This window comes from Caretta caretta, chromosome 3 (assembly GCF_965140235.1).
Source record: "Caretta caretta isolate rCarCar2 chromosome 3, rCarCar1.hap1, whole genome shotgun sequence".
Classification (NCBI taxonomy): domain Eukaryota; kingdom Metazoa; phylum Chordata; order Testudines; family Cheloniidae; genus Caretta; species Caretta caretta.
Window position 1 is genome coordinate 114,936,468 of NC_134208.1, and position 26,124 is coordinate 114,962,591.

The 26,124-nt window shown below is 40.4% G+C and overlaps 1 protein-coding gene across 2 annotated transcripts in view; it reads left to right on the plus strand.

The window, feature by feature from the left end:
• The first annotated feature begins 401 nt into the window (after positions 1-401).
• The window catches only part of PLEKHG1 (pleckstrin homology and RhoGEF domain containing G1), a 215,812-nt gene continuing 190,089 nt past the window's right edge, over positions 402-26,124 (plus strand). For both annotated transcript variants that reach the window (XM_075126804.1, XM_048844243.2), the window contains exon 1: positions 402-692. The gene's annotated coding sequence lies outside the window, so the exon portion shown is untranslated. The remainder of the gene's footprint in view (positions 693-26,124) is intronic.

The following is a 26,124-nucleotide window of genomic DNA, read 5'->3' on the forward strand; positions in this document are numbered from 1 at the left end:
CACTCCCCCCATGGGGGGCGTTTAATAAAAACAAAAAGCCAAAAAAACAAACAAAACAAAAACAAACAAACAAACAAACAAACAAGGGAAAGGCTGTAAGTTTAGCCCAGGCCAGGAAGGAAGCCCCCGGAAAGTAGTGGAGTGCTTGCTCTTGTGTGTGTGAAAACAGTAGCTGAGGTTTTTTCCAGCGGGCTGTAATTTGACTGTTCTCTTTGGCTTCACTCCAGAGCCAAGTCCAAGTGGTTAATCTCTCCATCCCCCCCCCTTCTCCCACCCGTGGGGGGAAGTCAGCTGCAGCCCGAGGCCGAGCCGAGCCGGGCCTCCCTCGGGAGGGGCTGAGCCTGCAGGCAGAGCTGCGACTGGAGGAGGGGAAGGGGGAGTTTTCCAAGCCGCCCCGGCCGCACGGGAGGAGCAGGAAGTTTGGAGACTTTAAGCTGCTGCCCTAGAGCCTGAGCGGAGCGGCAGGAGCCGCCAGAGGACTTGGCGCTGCGGAATGGGCACCTAGCGCCGGCGAGCCTCGACGCGACTGCAGGAGACCAGCGCTCACCGCCCCCCCCCCCGGATTTAAACACTCAGGGGGTGTGCGGGGCTGGCTGGGGGACGCCTGTCAGGAGCCGCCGCCGGCATCCCGGGGAGAGCGAGCGCTTTGTCCTGCGGAGCAGGTTTCCTCCTCCGCTGATGCAAACCCTCAGGTAGCGCCTTCTCCTGCCCGTTCCCGGGGCTGCAGCTTCTCCCGCTCTCCCCGGGGAGCCCCGAGCGCCCGCGCTCTCCCCTCCGGGGCGGTGCGAATGGGTCTCCTCCCCCAGGGGGCGCAGGGGAGAAGAGGGCTGCCGGGAGCCGGCTGGGTCCCCCCACCCCGTCCCAGAGGCGACGGCTGCTGGGGGGAAGAACTATTGTCGGAGCAGGCAGCGGCGGGGCTAGGCTGTGGGGAGAGGCGGCCGGGAAGAAGGGCGGCCTGAGTCCGCTGGAGCGGGAAGGGGCGTGTGTGGGAGCCGCTCTGCACCCGCCGGGGTACGGCAGGGCTAAGCCGCCGCCCGCCCGCGGGGCCATTTGCCCTGCTGGTCGCTGTGGGCAGGGACCGAAACGGGCGCCGCTTCAGAAGCGCAGCGCTGGGGCGGAGAGAAAGGTGAGGCCGCGCCGCTCCCCGCCCCTGCGCGAGCCGGGCGGAAAAACGGGGTTCAGGTTCCCGGGGGATTCGCCGCGCGTTTGCTACCTGAAGAGAGAGGCGGGGCAGCCACGCGTTGGCTGGCCTGGCGGGGGGCTCGCGTCACGGATAGTCTCAAATCCTCTTGTGTCCCGGCACGCCTCTAATGCGGGGCCGGTGTGGCCCGCAGTCCTGTGTCGCTCGTGTGGAAAGGGGGACGCGGTTCCCTTGCACGGCTGCGTGTTTTGCTGGTGAGCACGAGCCTTTAGGTTATAACACAGGGGAAGGCAGCAAGCGTGGCTGGGGCTGGAGGGAAACACCTGGCGTGTTTCAACTTCGTTAAACTCTGGCGTCTGGGGCACGGGACAAGCTATTGCTTTAGTAGTACTCACCTTCCTAAGATCTCTCCTGCCTGGGTAGTCACTGAGAAGTGTAAGCCAGTGGAAGAGCTATTGTACCTATAACCTTTCTGAAACTGGGGGGTTTAGACTCCAGCCCATTCCTTCAGTTATGTTTGCTTTGAATGAGGAAAATCCATCCATTTAGAAGTTGTTGGGACTACCCTCCTTCTTTATGTGGCCCCTCTCTTTCTACTCCAGCACTGCAAAAATTGGTAGTGTAAATAATGCACTGCAGGCATATCACATCAGGTAGTAAAGCATCCTGTGTGTAATATATTTATGAAGGGTACAAGCAATATTCAGCTGTTTTTGTCCACAAAAGTACTTTTGTGTTTGGCTACAATTCAGTGTGATCTTAAAATCTGAGCAAGGGAGATATTTTGTACACACAGCACCAGAAGTAGTTTTCATTAATGTTTAACATACTACATTATCAAATCTCTGAAAATTTAATACAGGTTGTATATAATGCCTCTGTTTTGGACCACATGTTGTTAAAGCCAAAACAGATGGTGTTAATTATTTGGAATTAAACTCTACAAATTCTAATGTATTTTTATTAAACCTGACTCTTTTAAAATAAATGTAGTTAGTGTAAATTTGGTTCTGGTGTCTGTTCCCTAAAGCATTTAAAAATGTGACCAATCATATTCATATATATTTTCTCTTTTGGGTGAGGTGGTAGTCTTCCTGTTTCCCTTTTGGAGCCCTGACAATTTCCCTGTTCCCTGTCCTTGGTTTCTTTTCCTGACTGTGAAGGCCTTATGTCACAGCTGTTGTCCTTCTGGAAGGACAGAATGGGAGCCCTCCAGAACCCATCAACTCCAATCCTTAAATCAGCCAAAGGGTCATTGTTGAATAAGATTCACTTCATTTCCCCTTTTCTTTGCAAGCCCACAGCACTCCCAGCATGAGGCACAAGGGGCCTCGAACAAAACACAATTTAAACATTGGGCTGGCTCTTGGTATCTTTTTTCCCCTTAACTGGTAATTGGGGTACTGATACAGTTGTGATTTAACTTATTTCTTGCCCTTCCAATCCTAATGTTGTTTGTATCAAAAGTGTGAGCAAATAATGACATGAAACTGCCTACGTAAATCACAATGAATGGGTGATTTAAAAATAATAATTAATACTAACTCTATATTAGTAGTAGTCTTCTTTGCCTCTCTGTTTCCTTCTTGGAAGGAACTGCCTAACACTTGTGGTTTAGATTTCCACAAGTGTTTATTGCTCAGGTCTCTAGCTAAATTTATAAAGGAATCCTGTTAGCGTGTACAAAGCTAAATTTGGCTGTAGCAACCACTGGATGTATAACTTATTGTGGTTAGAAAGGTACATATGTAACTGTCTTAAGCTTCTGATTTTTTTGGCATGCAGTTGTCTTAATTCTGAGAACTTCTAAAGATGCACATGGATGCTTTGGCTGACAGTATACACAAAATATGAATAAATAAAGTTAAATGTCATTAACTTCACAGATGCTTCTTTTAGAATAGTAGAGGGGGGAAGCAGAAGTTCTTGCCCCTAGAGGGCATTAAATGGTTCCCTTATACATCCAAATATTCAGTTCTTTAACTTTAGCTCCTCTCTCCCTGACAAAGTTGACAACCTGGAAACTATGCACAATGCTCTGAGAATGTTTCAGTAGTTTCAATATTAAATGTTTGTCATATTACCATGGTGTTAGCATATTATTGGATATTTCTAAATGTTTGAACAGTGTAGAGTGGGATGTTGGTGGATTTATATATGTTATAATGTTTAGAACTTCTATAACTAAATTTGTTAGTCTCTAAGGTGCCACAAGTACTCCTCGTTGTTATAATTTCTCTGTCATTAATATACTAGTGTTTGTTCTTACTGATTCTAGTGTTTGTTCTTACTGGTATTTAATTTACCATAATTCTTTGGCCTTTTTAAAGAGGGAAAGCTCTGTTAAAATTATGGCACAGAGTATACCCTTCAAACTGGCTTAAGTTTGAGGTCAAATATTTCTCCTTTTGAAAATCCTGTGCAACTCTTTGAAAGCTTTCCACAAATTGTCCTTATTTTAATAGATGGTGCAACAAGATTTCTTAACTAGAATGCTTTTTAATTGTTAGAATCACATCTAGAGAGAGAAGTTTAGAAATGTAGCTTCTAAAGGGTTAATCTCTGTCCAGATTGTTAGTGCTTTGTGGAACAGAGGGAGAGGATTTATTTAACTTGCATATTTACGTGCACCTTTGAAGTGAAGCCCAGGTGGAAGATGATTTAATACATGGCTTTTGAGATCTTTTCAGTGGAGGACCTCTGCTTCCATTAAACTTTATTTATAGAAATCACAAAGAAGTAACCTCACTTGCTGTGAGTCATCTTCAGCTTTTTACTTTCCTTGAACAGTATGTAAGGGTGGGATCTGTGAAAGGATTTAGGCCTGGTCTACACTAAAACGTTAGGTGGACCCATCTACATTGCTTGGGGATGCGAAAAATCCATGGGGGCGGGGAAAGAATTCTTTCATCAGCCTAGCTACCGCCCCTTGGGGAGGTGGATTACCTACATTGATGGGAGGACCCCTCCCGTTGGTATAGGTAGTGTTTTACATTGAAGTGGTATAGTGGCGCAGCTGCAGCGTAGTGTTTCGAGTGTAGACAAGGCCTTATGTGTTGCAGTGCTGCGCATCACAGCACCTAGAAAATCACAGGAACAATGCTGCAATTCACAAAGCTGAATTAGGCACCTAGGATCCCTATATGGTGAATGGGGAAAGATAAGTACCTAGAAATGTGATGCACAAAAGCCAGCATGCTAGGCAGAGAGCTAGCTAAGCTAGCCAATGGGAGATGCTGATGAGAGGCATGTGTCTTAAGCCCTGCCCCTCTCACAGAGGTAGATGCCTTCCAGGAGCCTAGACTTAGGCCAGCGTTTCTCAAATGCGGCCACCAGGGGGCTTTTCTTGTGGCCACAGCCAACCTGGGTGGTGACTGGGGGTGGGGCAAAGTGGCAGCCCCTCCCTCAGGACTTCCAGCAAATGCTGGTCCATGCCTCCTCCTGGAGCCACAAACACTGTAAGAGCAGGTGACCGGTGTGAATTCCCCACCTTCCCAGGGGCAGTGGTACTTGGGTGTCAGCCCTGGGGTGGTGGGTGGCAGGCTCTGGCTGTGTGGGGGCAGGCTTTGGCCCCCAGCCATAGGGCTTTGGGCTCTGGCCCTGGATGTCCAGTCACAGGCTCACCCCCCCCACATGTCACTGCTGACCCCTCCAGCCCCCACATCACCCCTGGTCCCCCCATCTCCTTACCTGCCTCCCCATCCAATTTGTCGCCCAGCTTGCTGGGGCTGAGTAAGTATGCTGTGAAAACTGATATTAACAAATATCATTTTCGCAGTAGCAAACTTACTAACTAGCAAGTCTAAAAAAAAAAAATCAACCAAAAAAGCAAAACATGAAAAGCACCTTATTTGTATTTCTATTCTGTTAAGGTCCAGTAAATAATGGAGACAACTGTACATTATTTTTATTATTGAGTCTGCAATGAATAAATTACAATGACTTGGACACATATATGTGCATATTTATTTGTTTTTCCTAAAGTTAATTAAGTATTTTAGGAAAAATTGTCAGTGTGGCCACCAGCAAGTGCAGCCACCAAAAATTTTGTTGTGAGAACCCCTGATTTAGGCGCCTATCTCAGTTTAGCAGTCCGTGAACAAGAGCCCATCACCTGGAGTCAGGCATCTAAGATGTTTCTTGCAGGAATGAGTTAGGCATCTCCTTTGCTCCACACAAATCCGAAGAGGAGGGGGAGGTGGTGTTAGCGTCCACCTTATAACTTTTAGCCCAGTGGTTAGGGTACTTGCTGGTCACAGGGGGAGAAAGGATGTGAACGTGGATCTCCCACCTCTCAGGAGAATGCTCTAACTACTAGGCTGTGGGATGTTCTGATGTCAGGATCCCTTAGTCTATCCTACTGCAGCTGTTCCTTGGTGGATAAATAATCAAAGAGTGATTGGAGCAGGGGGGAGTGGACATGGGGTCTCCCACCATTCTCTCTCTCTCTCTCTCTCTCTTTCTGGCTGTTCCACGGTGGATAAATACTTGCTTAGTCATTGTGGGGGGGGGGGGAGAGAGAGAGTGACTCTGTATCCCAGTGTTAGGGCACTGCTTGGTGAAAGATACCTATTCAGGAAGGGTGTTTAAGCCCTATTGAAATAAACTGGATATCATATAAGCATGTTTTCCTGATTTTTTGGGCTTTAGACTGTAAACACTCCAGTGCAAGGATATTGTCTTTTCTGTATTTGTACAGTACTCGGCACAACAGGGCTCTGATCCTGATTGAGGTCTTCATATACTATCATAATCTATGACTAATGTTCTGAATGGACTCAGATGAGACAGTGGTAAAAATGCTGGTACCCTGCCTATAGTAACTCACCCATCATCAGCATTACTGGTGGGTCTGCATCAGTGTAGACACAGCCTCTATCTATCTATCTATATATATAGGCTTAAATAGAGACTGGGAGTGGCTAAGTCATTATGCAAGGTAGCCTATTTCCCCTTTTTTCCCCCCCACCCCTCCCAGACGTTCTGGTTAAACTTGGATTTATGCTGGAAATGGCCCACCTTGATTATCATACACATTGTGAGGAGAGTGGTCACTTTGGATAAGCTATTACCAGCAGGAGAGTGGGGTGGGAAGAGGTATTGTTTCATGGTCTCTGTGTATATAATGTCTTCTGCAGTTTCCACAGTATGCATCCGATGAAGTGAGCTGTAGCTCACGAAAGCTCATGCTCAAATAAATTGGTTAGTCTCTAAGGTGCCACAAGTACTCCTTTTCTTTTTGCGAATACAGACTAACACGGCTGTTACTCTGAAACCTCTATCTATATAGTAGCTTCATCTGCAGCCTATGGTTAGGAAAACTGTTGAAGTCTAACTAAAGATATCATAAACTGGGGGAGTGGGACACAAATATAAACTCTTATTAGTGTTTTAAAAGAATACTGTAATAGATTAAACACAGCACTCCAAAAACGACAAATTGAAATTAGTTTGTATATTGATAGACGTCTGATCTCTAAGACTTAAGTGTGCAACACTGGATTTTGTGTTTTTAAAAAACAAACAAAACATTCAGAATGGGTATTATAAAATGTTTAATAAACCCCAACTCATGAACACAACTTTTAAAAAATAGCCTGAAGTATGGAATTCATGTTTTCTTTTTTTAAAGACTCAAATCAAAGCATTTGATAAGATAAAGGAAACATTTGCAGAATTCCTCCTAGGAAAGTGTTTCTCAGATTTAATCTATAAATCAACATTTAAAATTCTAAGTTAGTTTAAAGGAATCTGTCCTCTGTATACAAAGCAAAATATAAACAGGAACCTACAAAAGAATAATTTTCTAGGTGAGTATTAGAGAAATACATCTTATCTGAATACAGTAGAAATTAAATTGCCCTAGGCTTCTTGGAAATGCATTAATAAAAATACATTATAAATATGTAAAATAGCAGCAACCATTAGTGTACTGTAAACATGAGACACATCTGAAGTGTGGTATTACTCTAAAAAGTAATGGTAGAATATGGCACTCTGTTATGCAAGAGATCTACTCCCTGACTCTTCAAAGTCTTCATACCTGCTCATGTTAATAACAAAAATAACATTTTACAACTTTTTATTCCCACCATATGTTCTGCAATTTTAAGAGACGGTGAGTGGGAGTCACTCCAGCCCTGTACCAAATTTGAAGAAAATAGGACTGTAGGAGTGTCACTGAATTCTTAGTTTGGCATGGAGAACCTATGGTGGTGATGAACGTGGACTGAATTTTCAGGCCAGTTGGAAAAGATACTGTTTTACTTGCAGAGTGAGAACATCTGACATAGAAATCACTGAGAGAGGACCAACAAGGATCCCTATAATACCATTTAACTTATTTTCTTACAAAGATGTTCTTCAGAGAAGAACTAGACTTAAAACTTTTTTTTTTTAACAGATTCTTTTGTTCTGGGGGGGGGCAGAGAAACTAGCCGAGCTCCTTTGTGTAGCTGTAACAGTATTGCCGACTGAAAACATTAAAAACAACAACAAAAAAATCACAGGTCAGGCGCATAGCTTAAAAATTGTGAGATTTTTTTACCCCCCCCCCCCTTTATTTTTGTTTTTTGAGCCCTGGGGATGGTATATTTTCCAGCTTTTTTCTGCAATTATAATTAATAGGATTTTTTAAAAAAAGAAACCTTAGATTCCCATGTAATAATAACGTGACGCCAGGACTTGGGTTTTGAGTTACACAGAGCTGTGTAGCTTGAAAGCTTGTCTCTTTCACCAACAGAAGTTGGTTCAATGAGAGAGATTATCTCACTTTATTTCTCTCATATCCTGGGAACAACACCATTGAAAAAGTTAATTAAATATATCACTTGAACAGTAACAAAGATATTGAAACAGTGTTTCGTCTGCTGACTTGAGCTTCCCAGGCTCAGGCTCTGGGGCGGCTTCATTGCAATGTAGACTTCTGGGCTGTGCCATCCCACCTCACAGGGTCCTAGAGTCCCGGCTCCAGCCTTAACCTGAAAGTCTACACAGCAATGAAACAGCCCCACAGCCCAAGCCCTGTGAGCCTGAGTCAGCTGGCATAGGCGTCTAGTTGCTGTGTAGACATACCCTAGAAATCTTCAGAAAAATCTGCTGGTGGCTAATTTCATTAATCAGTTACAAGGTCTTATGCAGATTGCCAGCAGCTTGACCCCATCACAACTGGCAGCTGCTGAAGACTTCTTGGTGTTGGCCTTCAGGGCTAAGTAACCAGAGCACAACCCTTTTTGGCACTTATTTGTGTCGCTCAAGAGCGTGAGGTGACTGTATGTTTGGGATTGATAGTCCAGAAAAAAGATGACTTCTGTTTTTAATGGTACTCCAGTATTTGACTCTGTCAGGCTTGTCAGCATCTCTTTATTACCTTATTGATTTGTATAAGGTAGCCTAAACTCTAATGCATTTTTAAAATGTGCTATTAACAGTCACTACATGTGAATTTTTACTTTAGAGCTCAATGCAAATTAATGAGCCTGCATTGTTGCTCTCTGGCTAATGTCAGTTCACACTTATGTAAGTAACATTGGGGTATTTAAAATATCAAGGTGCACATATTGTCTTAGGAAAACTATTAGTATTTTATTAAATTATTTTAAAAAACCCACTGCATTAGATTCTTACCCTCAAGGTTTTTTGTGGAGTGCGCAAATGAACCAAACGTGCTCTGTGTTGTCTGGATATGAGACTTAGTTGGGGATTATATGGGAGTATGGGTTAACAGGCTGATTTGATGGACTGGCATTCCATTTGTAGGAGTGTTTTGAAATCTGAATAAATTATTTGTAAGACTGTGGAATACCATTTGTATTGGGTCAAAAGTGAGACAGGTGGTCTCGGTTTGGGTTCCTCTTTTGTTCACCACAGCAGAGTAGAGAGAAAGCTCTGCTTTTAAAATATATTTATTGTGTTGAGACAACTTCTATGCTTTGGGAAAATCTTTTGAGAACATCCAATATTTCACTCAGCGCCATAATTCTGGCCCATTTGTGTGCTCCAATGATGAGTTAAGTGCAACTTCAGAATGCTGCCATAGGCAAATTTGGAAATGAGGATGATTTCAAAGACTAGTGTGAGAATAGTATATAGCACCTGTCGTCTTAATACTGGAAATCATTTTGGCTGACTTCCATCCAGAATATGTTCTGGAAAGAAAACTTTGTCCTGACATGTTTTTGAGAATGATGCAGTTTTCAAATTTGTGTGTGGTTGTTTTCTGTGAAGTGCTCCAAGCTGCCAAAGTGTTTTACATAGAAGAACGTTGTCATTACTGGATAAGGTTTAGTTAACTTTTTATATAAAGTGTCTACATTTTGCTTTCTTTAGTGGGTTTTGCTTAACTTGGTCCTGTATAAGGCTTCTCTTTAGGTCTGAAATACTCCTAGTTAGATCTATGGGATACTCACACATTCTAGAGATATCTGTTGTTAATGTCTTCTAAATGTGGTATGTTTTCTAAGAGTAAGTTTAGTTTGCAGTGTTTTTATTAGTTGTAGTGAATTTCCAGAATAACTATTTTATAAATCACAGTATCAAATCCTTATGTACTAGATAGCTAACTGGTTTAAGGAGACAACCTGCCTCCTAAATTTTCTGCACAACAGTGAAGAAAGAATGGCTTTTATGTTAGTGTATGAGAAGAACTTTATACCTGTTGACAACCTAGCTATTGCTAGGATGCCTGAATAATCTCATTCCTCTAGAATTTAAAGAGAGTCCCTTGTTTACTGGAAGTCTTTAGAACAAGAGAAACATATGAACTAAATGGAAAAATAGGAGAGAAAGTATACAGGCCATTTCTCATCTTGATTTTACTTTAATTACAGCCATAATGCAACCAGGTACCTGGACACGTGTGCAATTAGAATATAATCAAAGAGTAAACCTTGTGAAGTTACTTTTACATAATTGTTTCCAAATTCTGAGAAACTTTACTGGCAGTTATTCGACATATTTAAGTAGAGTAGAAAGCTGACTCAAAGTCTTCAGGAGTACATTAAAAGAATATATTTTTTTTCTCTTCAGGTAATTTTTTTACTGAGAAAAATATGGAAACAAGACTGCTTTCTTGAGTGACATGAACAGTTATCTGTTCTGAAGGTCTATTACAGTTTTCAGCATTGTGTTACCCTGTAAGTTTAGTAATTACGTGGTGAATATTTTTTTTATTAGCTCCTCCTAACTAATGTATCTAAGTTGGTGTAGTTTGGTGGCTATTTTTGTGTTTGTTTGTTTTTTTTGCTTAAACAGAGAATCTGTTTTGATGGGCATCATATCTCTTTGGTAAGAGTGCATATAAAGCAATACTGAATAATACAATTCATTCGGGTAGGGTCATTTTTTTTTTTTTAAGATGTAGAACTTTGCCTGTTTATGGTTTGGTTCCCCCTAAACCAAAGTAGTTTGGAAACCAGCAGGGATTCTATTTGTTCTGGCATAGGAATAAGCATCAGGCCGAGCTTTCTGGTCTCAAGAACTGGTAATGGTAGGAGGCCTCTGTAATATTGCCAGCCAGCTAAATGCCTGCAGTATTTTGCCATACAGGAAATCAATTGCAGCTGAATGTGCACAGCTTCCACTCCAAGTATATAAACATACCTTCCAGTGATTTTTTTTTAATCTGTTTTTTATCTAGAGTCTTAACTTTAATAGTTACTTGAAAGTTCAGAGTCAGAACACTTGATATTTTGTTTCCAAGGCATCTACCCACTCTCTGGTATCTTGGCATTAGATCATGGTGGGATAGAAGTATGAAACAAAAAACACAAATACTTAAGGAGGGATGATATCACTGGATCATGAAATTCTGAAAAGCAGGTAAACTTCAACCAGTGGCTTACTGAGACCTCATTAATAAAAGGAGGTACGTTTACTATACTGGTTCTAGAGTAGGAGCCATGTTAGTCTGTATCTGCAAAAAGAAAAGGCGTGCTTGTGGCACCTTAGAGACTAACACATTTGTTAGTCTCTAAGGTGCTACAAGTACTCCTTTTCTTTATACTGGTTCTGTTCCTGATTGTATAACTGCATGGAATCTGGAAATGAGCAAAGATGGAGGAGTTGCTGAATATGGATATACTTGAAGAACTGCTATTGGAGAATCTATTTTCTCCATGAAGTCCACAATTCTACATTCTTCGGGGTTTGAGATCAGTTAAGCAAAATTTGTTAGAATAGGCTGCAGCACCATTCTACCAAAATAGACACCTGATCTGGCTTCTGACAACAAACCAGAGTGTGTTGGTATTGATGTGCACCTTACTTTGAGTGGCTCCCTTAAAATATCCAGCTTAGATGTGGTTACCAGTTAAAACAAGTTTTTGAATCCTAAGGTGGCTCTAGTGGCTTTGAGGCCTTTTTTAACACACAGCTGCTTATATCAAGAACAGATGTGTGGACTATCCATTTTGGATAGATCCTGATTCCCTTTAGACTTGTCTCCATAGGTGACAAAAATATCTTGAGTCATAGAGAGGAAGGATTAAGCTAAGGTGATAGCCTGGAACTCAGGAGATCAGCTTCAATTTCTTGCTTCACCACAGGCATAGTATGTGACCTAGGGTAAGTTATTTAGGGTCAGTTTTTTTTAAAGGTATTTAGGTACTGAAAGATGCAGCTAGGTGCCTATTGGGATTTCCAGAAGTGTCTATGTGTCTAGTTCCTGTTTACAATGGGAGTTAGGCACCTAAGGATTTTCAAAAATCCCACTAGGTGCCAACTGCATTTTTAGGTGCCTAAATATCTTTTTTTTTTTTAAACTGACTCTTGACAGGGCAGAGATACTATCTAGAAATAGAGGTACTTTCCAGCCTCATGGGGTAAATACTTTAAAGATGGTGAGGAGATAGGGAACTACAGCAATGGCAGGCATGTAGCTACCTAAAGATAATTGCTATGGATACACTAGAGAGCGTATAGTGACACAGCTGCACTTATGCAGCTGTGCCGCTGGAAGCTCTCTAGTGTGGCCAGTGTGAACCGACAGGGGGAGGGCTCTTCCATCGACTTAATTAATTCACCCCCAATGAGCGGTAGCAGCTATTTCAGCAGGAGAAGCTCTCCTGCTAACACGGCACTTTCCACACCAGCACTCTAGGTTGGTGTAACTTATGTCATTCGTGAGTGGCTTATTCACACCCCTGCATGACATACATTATATAAATGGTATATTAATGGTAGTGTAGACATAGCTAATGTAACATCTAAAGGGCTAATGTGTTAGGACAGTATTTGTTAGGCCCTGCCCACTCTAGGACAATAATTAATTGCAACAACACACACTATTGGCCAACCCTAAACGTTCAAATATCCAAGTAGGACCTCCCATCCTCCTACCACCCCACCCCAAATCATGCGGCAGGTTTAAAATTCTAAAACAAAAAGAACTCAAATGGGGTTTTGTTTTATATGTCTTCTGTGTCTTGAGCCTTTAGGGAGCATTGAAGTAATGTCTTTTAAGTTTTTTTTCTCCAGATCCATGAGTGTAGCTAGTAGCTTAGTGTAAGAAAAGAGCTAGAAACCATATGATGATGTATCAATGAGTATTGGCGTGACCAAAATGTGATGTAACCTGGTTGAGTCACAACAGAGTTTAGCCACCATTGTTAAACTAAGCTGTCTTCCTGTGCAGATAGGACCAGGGTGATCATATGTATTCTGAGTGATGAGAGTTGAGCTCAGGGAGATACACCAAGAAAGATTTCAAGCATATATAGTGTGATTGAATCTGCTCAGGAGGAAATGATGTATATGTGCCTAATGCAAAGATGTGTGTTTACTAATATTATTATGCAATTATCTGCATATTCCTCTGTCTTAGAAATATAACGGATAAAAACAGAATGAAAAGGAAGTGCATTTTCTTACCAAGGAATGGTCTTGTGTTCCTAGCTCTGCCTGAGATTTCCTGTGCGAATGTCATACCATTTCAAGAACAAACTGGTAGTTTTCCTCCAGGCTTATGTTGTCATAGACCTAGAGGTTCTATATCCTGTGGTAGAATCCTGATTATCTGAAGATCTTGGGAGACCTCAGCTCCTTTGGATAATAGGAAAAGCTGACTCAACAACGTCTGAATCTGTATGACCAGAACAGACAACTTGTTCCCCCCAACTATCCAAAAGGTTCTGGTGTTCCTGAGGCCTTTAGATTAATAAGGATGGAGATTCTACAGTAGGTTTATTATACATGGCAACTGGGCATAGAAATGATTTCACTCCAACTCACAAATCTGACTGACTGACTTCCAACAAAAAAGGAGCCTTTGGAAGATTGTCTTGGAAGAAAGTGTGTATTCAGTGAACAGCCTTGTGGGTAACTCCAAGGGCACTGAAGAGGCAAAATACTTGGAGAAACCCAGTTACTTGCAAATAACCTGATTTTATTTCTTCCAGATGGAGTTTCTAAAGCTGAAACCAATGCGGTGTGTATGTATGTATAACTTTAATAGCACACCCTGTTTGTAATGCAGAGTTCTGAAAATCAGAGTTGCAAATTAAAAAGAAAAAAAAAAGTTACCTAAGATGGTAGTGTTAGAACATTAATTTTAATAATATCTTTCGTTACTAGCTGATGCCAGGGTTTAGAACATATTTCTGTGCTTTACCTTAGCAATCCAAATGCATTTGAGAGCGTAACCAATTCTTGGTAAGCAGCATTTCCTGGCAGAGCTAGTATATTGAAGAGGAAACGAGAGTCTGCTGTGTTTTTGATTGTATAGTATTTAATTAAAATGAAATTCTTTCCGTAACTTGCATCTGATGAGAATGAGAGGCCTTACGCTCTGTTGGATCAGAAGAATAACTATCACTTTAATTATCAAAATATTTCATGGAGGCCCAAGAAGAACTAGCAGAAATTCTTTGTCAGTATTTTACTAAAATAGCGATGCTTAGTATGCATATTTTAATACACAATTAAAAAATGTTATGGTCTAAATTGAATACATTTGTTGCTATGTTATTTGCTAAAAGTCAATTACAAAGAGATTTATTTGACCACAAATGTTGTGTATGTACATTTATAAACTGTACAAAATAAAGCATTTTATTAGTGTTCAGTATGATATACACACATGCAAAAATGCACATTGAGCTTTTGCTCTGGATCTGGAAAGTTATTGATTTTCATAAATTGTTCGTCAACTCAAATTACCCATTCCAATTCAATCTAACTTAAATCTACTTAAATCTAACCTTTTCAAATTTTGATGAGTTTAATATGTTCCGATGATGAACAAGGAATAAAACTGATTAAAATACTAACAAGGGCTCTCAGGTATTCCCATCTTCACTGCCCGCTGAAATAGCAGTGTTCAAAGAAGCAAAAGGATTTCTAGAGTTCTTTGGGAGATATGACAGGGACAATATGCATGTTGTCAATGAAGCACATCGGCAAGCATTGTATTGAAAAACCTGGAGTGTAGGAATATGCCTTAGAACAGGCTGTAAAGCAGAGAGACTGGGGGAAAACATGAAGTTTAAAGATCTAAAAAAGAATTAATGTCTTGTGAATGTGGGAGGAGAGAGCTGAAATATGATGCATTGATCTTGCTTTTCTGTAAAAGCTCAGTTCAGTGGTTGGGTCTGATATTGGCCCTTTGTGGCTTTACTTTTAATTATATAAAGAGCTACCAAATACTGGTTAGCGAATGTGCCACACCCATAATTCTGATGTTTCCGATGACATTTCCTCTGTAAAAGATTTTGAAGAGGAAAAAAAAAGGTTGGCTGTGTGAAGTTTATATTTGTTCTGATACATCCTAATTCAACAATTACATCAGCACTGTGGTTTCTCTCCCTCTCTCCCCCCCGCCCTTTTTTTTTTTTCTGATCGGTTTCTAAGCTTGATTCCTTTAAAAATAACATTAAGACACAGCCGGCCTGATTTTTTTTGAGCAGAATTAATGGGAGCTGCTGGTGCTCAGCACCTCTGAAAATCATGCCCTCTGTGTAATGGAGAAGGAAATATCAGATCTATGCGATTGCTCCAGGAATTCAGAGGCTGTGTTTAATATGCAAAGTGTGTTTTCTTAAAAGGCCAATGCACTTTTTAAAAAATGTTCACTGCTCATCTGAGCATCATTGTATTCTTTGTTTAGGCCAGATCTAAGCTTTGTTTCTCATGCCCCAAAATCAAATGCCTAAGAGCTAGAAAGATGCATGGGAAGGGAAGGGCACTGTACAGCCATATGGAAATTGGTTCCTTAAAGATCTTTTCTGTCATTAGTGTGTGAAGAAGGCGCATAGAATGAGCAAAAAGGGTTCCAGCTGTGGTGATGTCATTTTGTGATGTGGAGACTTTATTTATTTATTTATTTTAAACTGGTAAAGTAAGTAGTGAGTTGTTAATACAACGACCCTGCTAAATTTATAACCCACTCCAGTGGATTCTGTCTGACGTTCTCCAGCAGGAGGGCAAGAGAGATCATGCACAAATAAAACCTAATGTTCCCGTGTGATATTTAGACTCAATGTACTAGACCAGGGGTGGGCAAACTTTTTGGCCTGAGGGCCACATCTGGGTATGGAAATTGTATGGTGGGCCATAAATGCTCACGAAATTGGGGTTTGGCTGCAGGAGAGGGTGAAGGCTGGGTGTGCAGGCTTTGGGGTGGGGCCAGAAATGAGGAGTTCAGGGTGTGGGAGGGGCTCCAGACTGGGGTAGGGGGTTCCGGTGAGGGCTCTGGCTGGAGGTGCAGGCTCTGGGGTGGGGTTTGGGATGCAGGAGGGTGCTCTGGGCTGGGATCAAGGGGTGCAGGAGGGTGGGAGAGGGATCAGGGCTGGGGTAGGGGGTAGGGGCACAGGTTGGGGTGGGGGGAAGAGCTCCGGCTGGGAGCGCGGGCTCTGGGGTGGGGCTCAGGATGAGAGGTTTGGGGTACAGGAGGGTGCTCCAGGCTGGGACCGAGGGTTTCAGAGGGTGGGAGGGGAATCAGGGCTGGGCAGAGGGTTGGGGCACAGGAGGGGGTCGGGGTGCAGGCTTCGGGTGGTGCTTACCTCAAGCAGTTCCTGGAAGAAGCGGCATGTCCCCACTCTGGCTCCTACACAGAGGCACGGCCAGGTGGGTCTGTGCACTGCCCTGTCCGCAGGTGCTGCCCCTGCAGCTCCCATTGGCCGCAGTTCCCGGCCAATGGGAGCTGCAGGGGTGGCTCTTGGGGCGGTATGTGGAGCACCCTGGCTGCCACTACGCATAGGAGCCGGGTGTGTGTGTGTGGGGGTGCTGCTGCTTCTGGGAGCTGCAAGGAGCCCTGACCACGCCCCAGGTCTGGAGAGCCGGACCTGGAAATCCCCTGAATCATAGAATATCAGGGTTGGAAGGGACCTCAGGAGGTCATCTAGTCCAACCCCCTGCTCAAAGCAGGACCAATCCCCAATTAAATCATCCCAGCCAGGGCTTTGTCAAGCCTGACCTTAAAAACTTCTAAGGAAGGAGATTCCACCACCTCCCTAGGCAACGCATTCCAGTGTTTCACCACCCTCCTAGTGAAAAAGTTTTTCCTAATATCCAACCTAAACCTCCCCCACTGCAACTTGAGACCATTACTCCTTGTCCTGTCCTCTTCTACCACTGAGAATAGTCTAGAACCATCCTCTCTGGAACCACCTCTCAGGTAGTTGAAAGCAGCTATCAAATCCCCCCTCATTCTTCTCTTCTGCAGACTAAACAATCCCAGTTCCCTCAGCCTCTCCTCACAAGTCATGTGTTCCAGACCCCTAATCATTTTTGTTGCCCTTCGCTGGACTCTCTCCAATTTATCCACATCCTTCTTGTAGTGTGGGGCCCAAAACTGGACACAGTACTCCAGGTGAGGCCTCACCAATGTCGAATAGAGGGGGACGATCACGTCCCTTGATCTGCTCGCTATGCCCCTACTTATACATCCCAAAATGCCATTGGCCTTCTTGGCAACAAGTGCACACTGTTGACTCATATCCAGCTTCTCGTCCACTGTCACCCCTAGGTCCTTTTCCGCAGAACTGCTGCCTAGCCATTCGGTCCCTAGTCTGTAGCTGTGCATTGGGTTCTTCCGTCCGAAGTGCAGGACCCTGCACTTATCCTTATTGAACCTCATCAGATTTCTTTTGGCCCAATCCTCCAATTTGTCCAGGTCCCTCTGTATCCTATCCCTGCCCTCCAGCGTATCTACCACTCCTCCCAGTTTAGTATCATCCGCAAATTTTCTGAGAGTGCAATCCACACCATCCTCCAGATCATTTATGAAGATATTGAACAAAACCGGCCCCAGGACCGACCCTTGGGGCACTCCACTTGACACCGGCTGCCAACTAGACATGGAGCCATTGATCACTACCCGTTGAGCCCGACAATCTAGCCAACTTTCTACCCACCTTATAGTGCATTCATCCAGCCCGTACTTCTTTAACTTGCTGACAAGAATACTGTGGGAGACCGTGTCAAAAGCTTTGCTAAAGTCAAGAAACAATACATCCACTGCTTTCCCTTCATCCACAGAACCAGTAATCTCATCATAGAAGGCGATTAGATTAGTCAGGCATGGCCTTCCCTTGGTGAATCCATGCTGACTGTTCCTGATCACTTTCCTCTCATGCAAGTGCTTCAGGATTGATTCTTTGAGGACCTGCTCCATGATTTTTCTGGGGACTGAAGTGAGGTCCCTGAGCCTGCTCCCCGGCAGGAGCTCAAGGACCGGATTAAGAGGTTGTCTGGGCTGTAGTTTGTCCACTCCTGTACTAGATCCACCTACACCAGAATGGCACTCTTTCATTTTAAAAAGGTGACCAATCAACATGACCCTTTAACCAAAGTGTCCATTTACATGGCTGGAGTTCTAAAGAGACTAATACAATGAGAAATGTAATGATCAGATAAATATTTATGCACACTTGTCTTAGCAGCATCTTCTTATTTTAAGGTTTGGCATGTATACAGTAGCATTTTAAAGACCATTTTTGTTTGTCTACATTACAAAATCTGTTGTAGTTCTGAGGCATCCATATTTATTATATATATTGTCAATTTTAGTGAAAACATTTTCTGCCCTTTTTTCCCCCCCAAGTAAATTCAGCAAAACAGTGTGGACCTAATGCTACCTCCATTGTTGGATTAAGCCTTGTATGTTATATGGTGAAAAAGATATTTTGCCAAGAAATTCTTGCACATTAAAATGTCAAACAAAATGAATTAAAACAAAATGCCAAGACACATGCTCTACTTCCCGGCATATATACAAGCAAGTAGACAGCACTTTCCCTCTGACATTTTCTATTGTTACAGTCAAATGATCAGGGAAAAGTATACACTTCCTTTTGTGTCCAGCAGATAGGAATTCTTAATTGGTGACATTACTTTTTTTTCTCAAAAGGAAATGAATAGGCTACAGTTGATGATTGCACATCTGTTGTTTTGTGTAAAGCATCCTGTACAGCAGTGAAACTGTCCTGAAGATTTTTTTTTTCTTTTTAACAGGAGGGATATTAGTTACATCTGATTACATTGTTTCATAGACACAGGTGTAGCCAGAACATAGGAAAACAAAATGTAAGCTGGAGGGTGACTTTGCTTATACTTTTCCAAACAAATACGTTTAAAAAAAAAAAAATCTTGCAAAGACTTCAAGGGTATACTGAGTTGTTTGTGTGTCATTGTGGGGTGAGTCATGTCCTTGCAGTGTGATTAGGGTGACCAGATGTCCCGATTTTTATAGGGACAGTCCTGATTTTTGGATCTTTTTCTTACATAGGCTCCTATTACCCCCCACCCCCTATCCCGATTTTTCACATTGTATGTACAATGCTTTAAATCACAAACTGACCAGGGCTTCCACTTTGGAAAGGAGAGACAAATATATTATGTTGTATGTTAATACCGAAGTGTTACATAACTTTTATTACATAAGATTTCAAGAAAGTTATTTTTAAACTTGCCAGACCCTTGATCCCTACATTTTACTGTGAAATTTGTTTTTTGTTTGACAGTTATAAAATGTTTTAAAGTCTCTCTCTTTAAAAGTTAGTGGCGGAATACTCCTGTGGCTTGTGCATATGTAGTGCCGCTAGCAAATTTCAAAACTCTCTGAAAAGAGCTTAGGCAAAAATCATTAGAGTAAGCCCCATGACACTGTCTTTTGAAAACTGTGCAAATAATAGTGTGGAATCAGTTGCAGTGGTGGAGGCAATGTGAGAAGTGGGAGAACTGTTACAAAACAAGAATAGCTATATTGTACTTTCCACATACATGGAAAAATAGCTTTTTTAAGTCGTCATAAATAACTTGTGCTACAGTTAACACAGAATTGTTTTGTATGTCCTTGCTGTTCCATCAAAACAGGGATCAAATGTAGCTGCAAGTAGGAAAATCAGAGCAGAGCAGGAGAGACTTGTGCAGACAGTGCTCTGGAAAGTCTAGTACAGTGCAGGATAATGCTTTGATTTTATTTATTTATATTATATGTATTTTTACAACTATGAAACACGGATCACTGTGTAAAAAATTTCAACATTTGCCAAGAGTTATGGAATAGTGGCATCTGGCGTTACTGCATTCCCCTTCACCGTCTCTCCCCCCCCAGCCCCCCGTAAGTTTATATTCAATATTAATGGTACTGTGTGTTATCAATTTGCAAATATTGACTTTTTGTAGTGGCTTCTCCTGTTAAAAATTCATACTCGTATCTTGGGGAAGGCATAGAAATTGTGTATACATATGCACAAATCTTCGGCCACCTGTGAATTCATGTTATTGCCCACTATTACTTCAAAGGCAGGGCTCAAAAGAATGAAATGTCACTAGCAAACAAATGTGATTCCGTCCATCTTTGTATGAAGTTTATTCCCTTCTGAACACTTCACTTGCTTTTGTGTAGATCTTGAACTTCAATTTCCTGATTTTGTGGTGGAAGAAAACAAAACAAATAAACAAACAAATGTGGCATCACACCAGAAGTTTACCCATCTCTCTCTTGCTATTCACTTCTAAACAGTGGCCTGACTCTTTTCCCCCACAATATAAAATTACAGCCAATACAAAATAATTACTAGCATAAATGAAGTCTGTTATCTTGACCTCTTGCTCCTACATATGTGAATTATTATTATTTCAGAAACATTACTGTGTCATCTACAGTCAAATGCATACAAATAACTGGATGAAGTGTGGATGAAATATTAAGATCAAGCTTCATAAAAGGGGTAGTTCTCATATCCCAGGAAAAAAAGAAGCAGCAAAAAATGTGGACGTTTCTATTTTACTAGTAGTAAAGCTGGCCCAATTTTCTGTAAACTAAATTGTCCAAGAGTAGTTTAAACAATTAAGCAGTCCCCTTGCTTTCTGAATGCGAGTTGTAGACTTTCTATTCATGCCTCACAACTGTCATGCCTTTTAAACATTTAGCTTATCCCCACAGGATTTCAGACTTATCTTGCATCTGTTGGCAAGCCTTACATTGTAGCTAAATATTAGTCATGGCACCAGTCAAGTAATACAGGATAAACCCATAGAATTAATTGATATCTATTTGTATAACTTACAAGTGTTTGTAAATTCCATTTCAACAGTCCCTTAAAGAGACAGTTACACTGTACATTTTTATATTTATATCACATCTTAAAACATATTGGAGTTAGTTTTTAAAACTTGAGAGAGACATTTGTGTCTCAAATATTATACTAGTATAACTTTTACGTATATGTATAGAGTAATAGCCCTAATAATTAAAAAAAAATTAATCTTGATGAATTGCATGTTTAATGACACTGTTAAACAATAATAGAACAACATATTTTTGGGTATTTTCTACATTTTCATATATGGTGATTTCAATTAAAACACAGAATATAAAGTGTACAGTGCTCACTTTATATTTTTATTACAAATATTTGCACTGTAAAAAACAAAAGAAATAGTATTTTTCAATTAATCTAATACAAGTACTGTAGTGCAATCTCTTTATCATGGAAGTTGAACTTACAAATGTAGAATTATGTACAAAAAATAACTGCGTTTAAAAAATAAAACAATGTAAAACTTGAGAGCCTACAAGTCCACGCAGTCCTACTTCAGCCAATTGCTCAGACAAACAAGTTTGGTTACAATTTAAAGGAGATACTGCTGCCTGCTTTTTGTTTACAATGTCACCTGAAAGTGAGAACAGGTGTTCACATGGGCACTGTTGTAGCTGACATCACAAGATATTTATGTTCCAGATGCACTAAAGATTCATATGTCCCTTCATGCTTCAACCATCACTCCAGAGAACATGTGTCCATGCTGATGATGCATTCTGCTTGATAATGATTCAAAGCAGAGCAGACTGACACATGTTCATTTTCATCATCTGAGTCAGATGCCATCAGCGGAAGATTGATTTTCTTTTTTGGTGCTTTGGGTGATGTAGTTTCCGCATTGGAGTGTTGCTCTTTTAAGAGTTCTGAAAGCATGTTCCACACCTCGTCCCCCTCAGATTTTGGATGGCACTTCAGTTTCTTAAAGCTTGGGTCCAGTGCTGTAGCTATTTTTAGAAATCTCACATTGGTACCTTCTTTGTGTTTTGTCAAATCTGCTGTGAAAGTATTCTTAAAATAAACTTGTGCTGAGTCATCATCCGAGACTGCTCTAACATGAAATATATGGCAGAATGTGGGTAAAACAGAACAGGAGACATACTATTCTCCCCCAAGGAGTTCAGTCACAAATTTAATGAACACATTATTAATGAGCATCATCAGCATAGAAGCATGTCCTCCGGAATGGTGGCCGAAGCATGAAGGGGCATACAAATGTTTAGCATATCTGACACGTAAATACCTTGCAATGCCGGCTACAAAGGTGCCAGGCGAACACCTGTTCTCATTTTCAGGTCACATTGTAAACAAAAAGCAGGCAGCAGTATCTCCTGTAAATTGTAACCAAACTTGTTTGTCTGAGCAATTGGCTGAAGTAGGGACTGAGTGGACTTGTAGGCTCTCAAGTTTCACATTGTTTTGTTTTTGAGTGCAGTTATGTAACAAAAAAATCTACATTTGTAAATTACACTTGCATGATAAAGAGATTGCATTATGGTACTTGTATGAGATTAATTGAAAAATACTATTTCTTTTATCATTTTACAGTACAAATATTTATAATAAAAAGCGAGCACTGTACACTTTGTATTCTCTGTTGTAATAGAAATCAATATATTTGAAAATGTAGAAAAAGTCCAAAAATATTTAATTTACGTTAGTATTCTATTGTTTAACAGTGCGATTAATCGTGATTAATTTTTTAATATCAATTAATTTTTTGAGTTAATCATGTGAGTTAACTGCAATTAATTGACAGCCCTGCTAATAATATTTTACATGTTCAAACTCCAGTACAGACACTAGCTAAAATGCCCTTACTGTTATGGTATCCTGACTTTGGAAGCAAATGTAAACTTTCCTAATATATTTTAAAATAAATAAATTAAAAAATGCATCTTGTAGCAGTAATTTGTATCCTTATACCAAGCGTGATTAAAATAAAGCATTTTAAACTGACCTTGGATGTATGTATTTACTACGTGTGTATATAATAAAACACGTTTGTTTTTTGAAGTAACCTCAACAGAACACTTTTAACAAAATCTTGTGGTATGTATCTCTAGGGTAAAGGAGCTGTAAGGAGCACATCTTAAAAACAGAGGTTAATCTCTTTCTATATCAATAGCAGTTCAGTTTGCAGAAGAAATTAAACAATTTCCTTCTGGGAAACATATTTTCTTCTCTTGACCTTTACTAAAAATAAATATTTTTTTATTCTGTTTTGGAGGACTTTTCAGAAAGTATTTTATACGTGGAAAAATAAGGCCTCTCTGTACATATCTATGTAACTGAATAGCTGCAGTACATCAGAGGTTTGTTATGGTTTTGGTTTTGTTCCTGTTCCTCTGTTGTAATTCAGAATTGTGCCAGCATGGAACATGACAGGAGCAATAACTACTGTGTCCCTCAGGAGAGGATAATTTCTCCCTCCATCCCCTTAAACATTATAATGATGAATTTAGCCTTAGGTGCTTTCCGCAAGCTATTGTGATAATCTATAATTCAAGCCAGTGTGTATTGTATATAATTTAGATATGTGAAGTCACTTAGTAAGAGAAACTAATATTCTGTGTTGCTTTGCAATCTAAATGTACAAGAACTTTATGGAAAACTGATCTCTAACCCTGTTTTCAAAGCAGATCTGAGACCATATAAATACTTTAAAAAACAAAAAAACCCCACACATTACCAGGTGTATTTTCAAGTTTTCTTCCAGTATAGACAAATTTGAACCCTCCAAGAAAAAAAAAAAAGCAAGAGTACTTGTGGCACCTTAGAGACTAACAAATTTGTTAGAGCATAAGCTTTTGTGGGCTGCTCACGAAAGCTTATGCTCAACAAATTTGTTAGTCTCTAAGGTGCCACAAGTACTCCTGTTCTTTCTGCAGATACAGATTAACACGGCTGCTACTCTGAAACCCTCCAAAAGTATTTTCAGGTTTCAAACATGTTGAAGTATAGGGCTGCAGTGAAAAGTCTCTTCTGTACATATGGAGAGTAGATTTTAACATTATGATTGGTTTATAACTTTGGTATGTGTGTATTTAAACTAAGGAAATGTGTTGGTCTTTGAAATGTTACATTTAAAGAATGAATTGAACAGTTTCTTTAAACAAATATCAATGCATAATTAGTCGGAAGAATTTTTGTTTTTCTTTACTGTGAATTCTTCCTATTCCTTTATGAGTTTAGAAGAGTCTCCCCCTCCCCCCCTTTTTTTTGCACTAAGCAAATATTCCTTTATTAAACTTTTTTGTTTAAAATGCACTTTGACGTCCCTACATTTTTTTTCAGTGATGATCCATCAAAGAAATTAAGGATCTGGTTCAAATTCCGTTAAAGTTAGACTGGACTTTTAAAGGGGGATTTGTTTAAAAAAGTTATGTTGTGTCTAAACTGTATTGTACATCGTTCTCTATTGCCAGCAACAAATAATGGAGAGAAATAAGCTGATGCCTTTCAAAAGGATCTCTGCACTGTTTATGATTGTGGAACAGAGAACTTTTTGAACGTTTCGTGTACAGGATCATTGTTGAAATATGATACAATTCTATTTAAAATGTGGAATAAAAACTTAGTCAGATTTTTCTGTGTGTTTGCATGAGAAACAGGTTCACAGTTTAATGTCTGGCTTGTATAACAATATTTATCAGCAGTTACATTATACCTGCTTTTAAACAATGCAATAATAATGTTTGATTCTATTGTGTCTTCTAATAGCCTAACAGATGTGCCTCAATTTGGATAAGACAATGACTTCTTTATAAAATGAGGATTAGTCCATTTAATTTAGTTTGCTACTGAATTAATTATGAATAAGGGTGGATTTATTATAGTAGTGACCATCTGTTGTGCCCAGAAATGTCCAGCAGACTTTGAGAAGTGGAGATGACTTCAATCACAAGTCAGTACTGAACATAATATACACACTGTCATCATCATAGGGCAAGGAAATAAAAGATGGATGAATAGATAAATGTAAGATGTAAATAATTGTTTTATGAAAGCATTATCTTCCTCATCCCTTCCACATTTTTCTGGACCAATAACCATTTAGCTGTTCATATATATCAGTGTACATTAGTGAGGTGTGGAGTGCCTCCTGCAAAGGGCAACATTAGATATTGTCCATTGCTGTTTGCAGTGTTGTTGTAGCCGTGTTGGCCCTAGGATATTAGAGAGAGACAAGGTGGGTGAGGTAATATCTTTTATTGGATCAACTTCTGTTGGTGAAAGCGCCAAGCTTTTGAGCTTGCCTGATTTCGAGCTCGGTGTCAGCTCGAAATCAGGCAAGCTCAAAAGCTTTTCACTTTCATGAACAGAAGTTGATCTAATAAAAGAAATTACCTCACCCACCTTGTCTTATGCAAACGGGTAATTCCTTCTGCTCCCACTGGAGTAAATGGAAGTTGAGGGCACTCAGCACCCTGTAAGAGGAGTCCAGAATCCCACAGGATCAGGCTCTCCTGCCCATTCTTTCCATCACTCCACCTCCTTCCTCACAGCATCTGGCTGTGATGCAACCCCACGGGCCTATCTAAGTTATTGCTGTAAAGTCATTTTGTCTATATCATTCATTATGCAAAATGGAGTTCGTTACTGTATATTGTCAAATCATATTTTGTCTCTCAGTGATCTCATGTCAGGAGATTGTATATAAAAATTATTACTGTGATGTACGTAGTTATATAATGGTAGGAAAGATAATATGATTGCAGTAGAACCTCAGAGTTACAAACACCTTGTATATGGAGGTAGTTCGTAACTCTGAACAAAATGTTATGGTTGTTCTTTCAAAAGTTTACAACTGAACATTGACTTAATACAGCTTTGAAACTTTACTACTCAGAACAAAAATACTGCTTTTAACCATCTTAATTTAAATGAAACAAGCACAGAAACGGTTTCTTTACCTTGTAAAATCTTTTTTAAAAGTTCCCTTTATTTTTTTAGCACTTTACATTTAACACAGTACTGTGCTGTATTTGCCTTTTTTTTTTTTTTTTGTCTCTGCTGCTGCCTGATTGTATATTTCCGGTTCCAAATAAGGTGTGTGGTTGACTGGTCAGTCTGTAACTCTAACTTTCTACTGAATATTTTTTGTACTCTAGCTTTAAGTGTATGGAGTTTCCTTTCCCATGTGCTGGGATGGGGGCTGTAGAAGATATCCTCTACAGAGCAATAAACACATTGTATATGTGCTTGCATTGAGACTTTGTGGGTTGTTTCCTTAATGAAATAACCACTCCAGACTGAAGTACATGTTTTAGTCTTTCTATATGAAAAATAGAATGCTTACCTATAATGACATCTTCAATCATTAAAAGTGAAATAATTTTAAAAATCTGATTTTACTTTCTACAATTTGTACTGTTTAACTTTTTGCACTTCCTTCAGCTTGAATGATTAAAATAAGAGAGCCAATTTCACTTGCAAGTT